This window comes from Balaenoptera physalus (assembly GCF_965194825.1).
Source record: "Balaenoptera physalus genome assembly, chromosome: 11".
Lineage (NCBI taxonomy): Eukaryota > Metazoa > Chordata > Mammalia > Artiodactyla > Balaenopteridae > Balaenoptera > Balaenoptera physalus.
In genome coordinates, this window is record NC_138896.1 from 92,403,923 (window position 1) to 92,413,509 (window position 9,587).

The following is a 9,587-nucleotide window of genomic DNA, read 5'->3' on the forward strand; positions in this document are numbered from 1 at the left end:
AAGACATGGGGAATCTAAAAAAGAATGGATGTATATGTGTAGCTGATTCACTTTGCTGTATAGTAGAAACAGATACAACACTGTAAATCAACTATACTCCAATAAAAAATTTTAAAATAACAATAATAATGATAAAAATTTACTAATTTGATGTTTTACCATCTTTTTTTCGCACTACGTGTTTACACCTCCAGCACACCTCAGTGCTTATTGAAGCACCCAGTGGTCGCAGGTGGTTAGGGACTGCGGTGTTAGAGGGTGAAGCTGTAAGTCCTCGCCCCTCAGATTCACGGACCAGCGGCACTTGCATCACCTGGGAGCTCGTAAAACGTGCAGAATCTCCAGTCCTGCCTGGACCTCCTGAATCAGAATCTACATCTGAGCAAGATCCGCAAGTGATTTCATGTTGGAAGATGAGAAGCACAGCTCTAAGCCCTTGTCTCTCCCTCCCTCCATACTCCCAGTCACCCAGTCCTTTGAGTTCAACTTTAAAATATCTCCTAGATACAATTCCACTTGCTCCATGGCTCCTACCATCTCCCTGATATAAATAGCCACTCTCTCTGGGTTCTGGGTTAAATTGTGTCCCCACAAAGATGTTGAAGGCCTAAACCCCAATATCTGTGAATGAGACCTTATTTGGAAATAGGGTCTTTGTAGATGATCAAGTTAGGATGAGGTCACTAGGGTGGGTCCTAATCCAGTATGGCCCATGCCATTTATAACGTATCCTTAAATAGGGGATATTTGGACACAGAGACAGATGCTCACAGGAAGAACACTGTGTGAAGATGAAGGCAGAGATCGGGGTGATGCAGCCAATGACCATCAAAGATACCAGCAAACCACCAGAAGCTAGGCGAGAGGCATGGAAAAGACTCTTCCTCACAGCCCTCAGAAGGAATCAGCCCTGCGGACACCTTGATTTTGGATTTCTAGCCCCCAGAACAATGGAATAAATTTTCATCCACTCTGTGGTACAGCAGGCTTAGCAAATTAATAAACACCCAAATCTTAACAGCAGTTAGCACCTCTTCCCTCTTCCACTCGTGCCATCCCTCACCCCGAAACCCTGACCTATGAAGAACGCTCCAGTCACAACCAGAGGGACTTTCTTAAAATGAACATGGGAGCAGATCACTGCCCCAGCCTTGCCCCTTCTGTCGCTCCACGTTCCATTTCTGAACAACACACAGTTCTTAACACACCACACACACACACACACACACACACACACACACACACACACACGGTCTTTCCATTCCTCAACAAGCTAAACTCCTTCCCTCCTCTGGGCTTCGACACATGCTGTTCCTTTCCCAGAAACAATGATCCCTCCACTCCCCCCCTTGGCTGTCTCTACTCAACTTTCAGGTCTCACTTCCTTTGCTGGTTTCCCAGACTGAATAAGGCCCCTGTTACTCTCTCTCCTAACGCCCTGTCTTGTCCTTTAAATAGAGTCCAGCACTGGGCCATGAGCAGACTGTACGTGTCCATATCAACCTATAGAATGTGAGTGTTTGAAAACCTCTTCTGCAGCTTGACACGGCTGTGACAGGCAAGCAAGCAACCAGTAGACTCAACTCATTAAACAGGCTTTGGATGGGCTCAAGCATTGCCCAAGTCACATGGTACAAACTACACACCAATCATGCACACACAGGAGGACCATGTACTGGTCAGTGATGAACAACAAATGGAAAATGACAGGTCCTTTACAGATACTAGAGAGGGACCGCTTCATAGACACCACCGCTAATCATTCTACTTTAATCGCCCTGTCCTTCCACAGAGTCTCAATTTCAACATGGTGACAACTATGCGCTCTGCTCACTCTGACCAAGACCTATCACTGCCCAACACAGAAAAGGAGCGTGATAAATACTGGACATATAAATGAATGGGCTGGATTATGATAGGGAGAAGTGGGGAGACCATTCTAGGGGGACAGAGGGCCTGAGGCCAACATTTGAAGGTGAGAAACCACTGGCAAACCAAAGACTGCCTGCAGTATTTTTAAAGCTTGATGACTTCACATTAAGGAATTCCTCAAATCTTATTATGAGGCCCAACCAGACAGTTGGAGAATTCCAGAGGAACGGACAGATTCTTCTGGTCCTGGACTGCATTCTGTTTTCACAATTGTTTCTGGCAGAAGCCTAAAGAAAAACGCAAACCAGATGCACAAAGAGATATTTTCTTTGTCAGGGGAAAAAGAAAAAGTTGCTTATCCTGCTCTCACACTGCTGCCCCTCAAATGCAGGCCAGATTCCCATCCTTTACCTTGAACAGCTTCAAGAGATTCCAGAACCTTCTCCAGCCTCATGTGCTTGGGGGTAAATGGGAGGCCAGTACTGTAGTGGCCCCTGTCCTCTTCCTTGAGCTCTCAACGCTGGAGGAGCAGATGCAAATGGGATTTCTGCTTGTCCCCGCAGAAGAGCGGGCACTGGGGCTGCATAATGAACTCGGACCTTAACTGAAATAAATATGGAGAAAGCTTGTGCAAGCAATTTGGGCAGGCTGCAGGGAATTCATCTTTCCTTTGGATTCTCCAGAAGACACCGCCTCCGGCTGGGGCCTCACTGGTTCTCCTCTGGGCCTCAGACACCCTGTCCCAACTGCTGGTGACCTCCACCCAGGAGAGTCAGCTTTTGCCAAAAACAAAGAAGCAAGCCAAATGTGCCGTCTGCAGCCCTGACAAACCCTGAAGTGTCCCCAGTCCTCAGAGGACCTCCTGGCTGATTAGACTGCCCCCACCAGAGCTGCCACGGATGCCAAAATGCATCCGCCTTACAGGCCGCTCCCAGAACATTTGACAACCTTGTCCACAAGCATGTGAGAAAGGACGCTGTGGGGAGAACGTGCTCCTTCCCGTGCTTCTCAAAGAGCGGTCCCTGGACCAGCGACACCAGCATCACCTGGGACATCAGAAGGACTGCGGGTTCTCAGGCCCCGCTCCAGACCTCCCATAGCCCACGCTCGGCAGGTGGGCCCAGAGAGCTATCTTAACAAGCCCTTTGGGCGATTCTTACATGCACCCAAGTTTAAGGACCACTGTGCTACTGATTATCCATCCCTAGAGTCTCCTACTGAAATCCCTAAGGGGCCAGGCACGTGATCTAAATGAGGGAACTAGAGTGTGCCTGCCCATCTAAGGGAAGAGCGGCCCGCCAGCTTGAACCAATGGAAGCCAGGTAGAAGGTGGGCCTGATTTTGCCAGATCTTTTCATTTTTCAAGAGTGTCTACAAATGTGGATTAAAAAAAAAAAAACAAACTAATTTTTAAACATTGGCTTCATTTTTTTCTAGACACAGTGCAGGCCTAGCCATCTCCATTAATAACAACTTCATTCTTCCAGTTCCATGGACCAAAAGTTAGCCTTCATTCAACTCTCCTTCTCACTCCCCACCTCCTATCTTCCAGGACCGCCTGTTGGCTTCATCTTCAAAAGGCATCCAGCGACTGTTCCCCGCTTCCACTTGTTTATAGCGCTGGACCACTCCACCAGCATCTCTCCCAGGTGAAATGCAAAGCATCACCCCGGTCGCCCAGCTTTCACCCTTGGCCCCTGCACTTGAGTTTCAACAAAGCAGCCAGACCCATCCTTTACAAATGAAAGGCAGATCACGTGCCACCTCTGCTCATACCTGCTAGTAGATGCTCATTCCCGTCAAGGTGAAAGCCAAGGTACTCCAGGGCTCTACAGTCACCGCCCCCAGCATCACCCACCCCTCTCCCTGGCTCACCCCATCCAGCTGCACTAAACTCCTTGCTGTTCCTCTTTAATCTCATAACATACTATCTACGTATATAGTTACCTGACTGTCTGTCTCCATCTGCTAGAATTTAAGCTCCACAGAGGCAGGAATTTCTGTCTGATTGACTGATTGATCCCTAGCACCTTGAACAGTACCTGGCACGTGGTAGGTTTTCAGTAAATAAGTGTTGAATAAATAAATGAATGAATGCAAACTAGAGATGGCGCCCAAGCAGTTCTGCATTTATAGTTCAAGAGGAGTTTCTTGAAGATTTCCTCCAAGCTCAAATTTTGCCCCTACTCATAGGAATTTCAATCCTGCTGCTGGCTGGTCAGTGGGCAACTTAAATATAGAAAGCATTTCTGGGGCCCTTGAATCAAGAGCTACCTCCCTTTCCTGCCTATATATAGCCCCTGCCTATATATAGCCCCAGCCCTAAGCACATCTAGATGAGCACTCCTGGCTTCACAGAGCTTTTTCATTCTGGAAAGAGGCTCCCCTAAAGCCTGCACAGAAACTGCTCTCTAAGCCAATGTTTTCCAAAACATTCTTTGCAACACTGGTCCCATGAGATGCTTCAAGAAAAATAACTCTGGAAACACACACACACTCTCTCTTCTCCTTGGAGCTCACAATGCATGTTAGCATTTTAAAGGCTTCAAGAGGTCTGGTAGTGAATTCTTTATCTCTTTATTTGCTCCCGTGTTTCTCAAATTCGTTGGCCCACACAATCCCTTCCCTAGTGAAACACCTATTAACACTACAGGACACTGATGTTCTGGGCAAGCAGTTTCAATTTCTTCATCCTCTTGTGGGGCAGTGTAGGGGAGCTCTAACACAGTATATTCTATGCATTTTTCCAATAGGATACATATCATGAACTTACTGAGATACAGAGATGTCCTCATTCCCACACTTTCAAGCCGACAACATGTTTCTCTCTGTACTTCTCTCTCCAGCTGGCACCGCTTGGCCACCCCCCCTTACCTGTATCAGCTAGGGCTGTCACCATTACAAGTGACAGGGAAAAGTGACTCAGGCTTAAACAAACAAAAAGGGAAATTATTGGTTCATAGAGCTGGAAAGTTTAAAGGTAGGTTTAGCTTCAGATACAGCTGGATCAAGGATCAAACCATACTTTGGGATTCAATTTCTAGCCATCTTCCAGTTGACCCTTCCACTCCAGACTCTCCCCTCATGGTGACAATATGGTTACCATGGTATCAACCTCAACTCCACTCAGGTTCAAATCCAGCTAGATAGAGCCAAAACCTTTTCTGATAGCTCCCTCAAAAATTTTTAGCTCTACTCTGATTCAACCTGCTTAGGACATGTGACCATCCTTGACCTGTGGCCAGAAAGATGGGATACACTGATTGGCTTAGGCTCAGGCCCTATATTCCACTCCTGGAGCTAAGCTTAGACTCTATAAACAATACAAATTGAGAATTGGTGATGAGTAGATTCTCCCTGCCTCCCCACTCCTCCCCAAATCAGGCATTATTGCTGGAAGCAGGAGGAATGGACGCTGAGAAGGTAATGCTCAAATGTGTACCACTCACCCTTCTGCACATACATCCAAACACTGCGCCTCCCCCAGGAAGTGCTTCCAGATCCCCAAGCCAGAACGAAGCATCCCTCTTAAGGAACTGACATATACAAGCAGACACCTGCAGAACACAGCAGGAAGTTTTCAAGTGCACAGGAGAAAGCAGTAGGCGGTAGGACTACAAAAGATCTAGAGTCAGGTAGACTTGAATTCATGGTCTGAATGCATGACCTTGAATGAGCTACTTAACCTCCCTGAGTTTCGGTGTCCTCATCTATAAGGATTTGAGATTTTCAGCAATTCCCACTCATGGTGGGAAATGTGGATGATAAAGAGTAACCCCCAAGCCAGCCGTCATCCCGGGTCCCTGTGGCTGGATCTTGCCCATCACCTGCCTCCAGATCCTACAGTGCTCACATCAGCCTCAGATCACATGGTCATCTCTGCCCCGAACTTCTCCAGAGACAACTGCTCCCTGGCAGCTCGGGGCACACGTCCCCCTCATACCACCCTGTGCAAGGGAAGCTGTTCCTTGCGGTCTAGCCTACTGCCCCGCCCCTTACAATGGAAGTCAGCTCCTGTGTTCTCAGCCCATGCTCCCCCCGCCAGGATGAGATGTAAGACCAGAAGCGGAATATTTCCAGCAGCTGCCAGGACTCACACAAACCACGCTAGTTCTGGGATAAAACAAAAGTAAATACTAGTATTCAGCTTCATGCCATACAAAAGCCCTACTGACTTGAGATTACAATGGAAGAAAGGATGCCAGGCACCAAGGCTGCAGCTTATTTTTCCCATTAGGAGACAACCAATCATATAGAGGAGAGCAGCAAAGCTCATTCTCCTCGTGCCAGAGATAAACCATGGGGGTGTGGAGGAGAGATGGAGACGGAGAAAGGAAATGTGAGGGAAAACAAGGAGCAGTGCTGTCGGCCATGTGGCTCCCACTTCACAGGAGGGGCTCGGGGACCAGTGCTTCAGGAGACTGTGGTAACCCCCGAGTTGTAGCTTCAGAGCACTGAGGAAAGTGGACACACTCCAGAATTCTCCTCATGGAGGCTTAGAGGTACATCCATTCATTTATTTATTCCTTCCCTAGTCAAATATGTACTAAGCACATAACGTGTGAGAGCGCTGAGCACAGGCAAACCCAAACTCCCCTGGCCCCGCCCTTGCTGAACTCAAGGCAGACGGAAAGGCAGGTGATAAACAAGCCAACGCTTCCAATAAATACGTAGCTACAAACTGTAATCACCACTAAAAGGAAACGCACCAAATCAATAAGAAAGAGTAAGAGGTGAGCTTGCTCGGGGCATGAGGGAAGGGCCCCCCAAGAAGGTGCCTTTCAACACAAGCAGGGAGAATAAAGAGGAAGCCCCTCGGATACGGAAGCAACAAAGACCCATGTTCAAGGGCGAGAAAGCAGCCAACGGGGCTGGAGCTTACTTACTTAATGTGTGATGGGGAAAAATGAGCAAAGGTGGGGTTGGAGGAGGAGGGAGGGGCCAGATCACGTAGGGACACCTGGGTCCTGATAGAGTTAAGATTTTAGCCAGAGGGCCAGGCCTCTTTTCTAAATCACCGCCCTCCACTACTGTCCTATTCATGGCAGCTGCATAATATTTGAGAAATCTAATTTGCATGTCGCATCACGTATCTGGGTACCAGACAGCACCCACAAGAGTGCGGGGGCTTTACAGGAACTCCCCCAGCTCTCTCTCAGGGGGCTGTAGCCCACAAACCAGGAAACTCCGACTTGGGACATATCCCGAGACACCCAAGGGACCTCAAATAATCTCTGCCGAGGGAGGAACAAGGGCACAGAGGCAAAACCAGGTTATGAGACGCTTCCAGGAACAGCCACTGAACAGCTCTCTGCCACCTCCAAGTCCTCAGCCAGCCCAGCTCTAAGCCTCAAATATCAGCATCACCCGGCAGCTTGTCAGAAATGCCAACTGCGTTGGTTTCCTCTTGCTGCTGTAACAAATCAGCACAAGCTAAGTAGCTCAAAACAACACAAAGCTATTACCTTCTGGAGGTCAGGAGTCTGAAGCAGGTCTCACTGGGTGAAAATCCAGCTGCTGAGGGGTGGTATTCCTTCTGGAGAGAAGCCATCCCCTTACACTCCCCACCTTCTGGAAGCCACCTACATTCCTTGGGCCGTGGCTCCGTGCCTCTGCTTTCAAGGCCTGAAACAGCAGATTGATTCCTTCTGACGTTGCCTCACTCTCACCTCCGCTTCTGCCCCGCCCCCTTCACATTTAAAGGCCCTTGTGATTTCACTGGGCCCCCTTCCAGCGTACTCTGTCACCAGGTCAGACGACGAGCAGCCTTAATTCCACCCACAACCTTAATTCTCCTCTGCCACGTCACCTGCACAGGCTCCTGGGATTCGGACGCGAACGTGTTTGAGGGACCATGACTCTGCCTACCCACCAGACTCCGGGGCTACTCCACACTGACCAATCAGAACCGGTATTTTAACACGCTCCGCAGGTGGCGCAGGCGCACGTTCAAGCGCGAGCAGCCCCCACCTTGCGGCGCAGCGTGGCCGCCGTCTCTCAGGCCAGGCTCAGGACCGCCGGGCGAGCGTGTTCAATCAGGCCGAGAGGACCCCTCCTGAAGCCTGCTTTTCTCCGCTCAGTCGCCACAACTAAGCCCTTCGTGGGGCGTGCGGTCCACCTGTCCAGAAACCTGTACTGGGAGTCAGCCTCTCGTAGATGCTTTGAAGGTTTGGAAATGTCCCCCAAGGGTGAGAAAATGGGATTCACACCTGAGGGTGAGACTTGCACGCCTCTCGGCTGAAGAACCGGTTGCTCTTCGGCTGCAGCTCCAAGCGTGGCTGGTCCTGGGAAAAGGTCAGCAAAGCATGGTGAAAACTGTGATTCACTACAGCCAATGGGCGCCTCTGGCTCCCAGAGCTGGGAGAGGGGCCTTGGAGGTGCCACAGACGAGGTAACTGAGGCTCAGGGAGGTTGGGACTTGCTCAAGGTGACACGGGGGAGCAGTGGAGCAGCTCGGAAAACAGGGAGCGGGGCCGGCAGGGTCAGGTCACACACACCCCCCACCCCGTCTCTAATTGGCTGTTTTTGGGGGGCTATGCCTCAACTGAGGGCCGCCCCCTCACAGGAAGGAAGGAGCAGGGCTTAAGATCGCCACACCGCTGGATCCATCTGTTCTGAGGGAAAGCTGAAGCTAACCGCCTGGACACGGCCAGATCTGGCCAGTTCCTTGGGCAGCCAGCCAAACCTGGAATTTTCCAGGCAGCCAGTTCAGCCATGGAAGGGAAGCCCTCCAGGCATCACTAACCTGGGCCCCAGCCCGAGAAGGAAGCCCATGCCTTCCTGGGAACGCTGACCCAGGGCATTTCCTTCCTGGAGGAGACCCATCACAGCCCCAGCACGTGTCCATAACCAGCAACCAAGGCAGCGCGTGCTGCTGGGGCCCCAGACAGGTACCAGGAACTGGAAACTTCTTGGGAGCGTCCACCCCCAAGGCAGAGCCTTTCCTTTGCCATGTCCCAGAGCACCTCCAGCAGCTGACATCTGAAAGCTTCCCTCCACACCCCAGCAATGCTCAGCTTCCCTGTGCTGCTGAAAAACATCTGGCTGGCTTGGCACCTAAGTGGGGTAAAAATAGCATGCCATCTTGTGAGCGGGCACCACGCCATCTCAGCAGATGGGCACCAGCGCTGCAGCCAAAAGACCGCTGAGCGGTATGGAAGGCATCTGCAAAGGGCAGGATTCACAGCTGGAGGGGTCACAGGGCTGACTGCCAGGCCCCTAGGTGAGAGGGACCAGAAGGTAAAACAAGAGGGCCAGAGAGAGGGGACAGGAACCCCCAACCCCCACCCTTCAGAGGCGGGACATGGCAGGGGAAGAGAGAAAACGCACTTGGACGCTGGAAGGCAGCAGGGCGCGATGGTGAAGGTCTGGTGTTGCAGCCAGATGGACCCATGTTTGAATCCTTCCTCTACCTTCTTTCTCTAGCTGTGTGACCCAGAGCCAGCGTTTAACCTCTCTGAGCCTCAGTGTAAAACCCACATTGCAGGGCTCTGGCAAGGCTACTCAATCATTCTTCATTCAGTAAGCGTCCTATTGAGCGCCCACCATGTGCCAGGCACTGTGCTTGGGGTGGGGTATGGCGGTGAACAGGGAGCGTTGAGGTCTCTTTCCAGTGTGGGTGACCAACATTTATCAAAAAGTGACACAAAGAAAAGCAAAATGTCAGCTGCGATAAGTGCCTCAAGGAGAAGGTTTGCGGTGCAATTAGAGCCTCT

The 9,587-nt window shown here is 50.4% G+C and overlaps 1 protein-coding gene across 1 annotated transcript in view; it reads right to left on the reverse strand.

Annotated features, from left to right (window-relative positions):
- PROK2 (prokineticin 2) overlaps positions 1–8,508 on the reverse strand; it is a 410,294-nt gene extending 401,786 nt beyond the window's left edge. The window contains exons 1-2 of the transcript XR_014250579.1: positions 8,082–8,508; positions 7,338–7,497 (exon numbers count right to left, since the gene is read on the reverse strand). The gene's annotated coding sequence lies outside the window, so the exon portion shown is untranslated. The remainder of the gene's footprint in view (positions 1–7,337; positions 7,498–8,081) is intronic.
- Between the last annotated feature and the right edge of the window lie 1,079 nt (positions 8,509–9,587).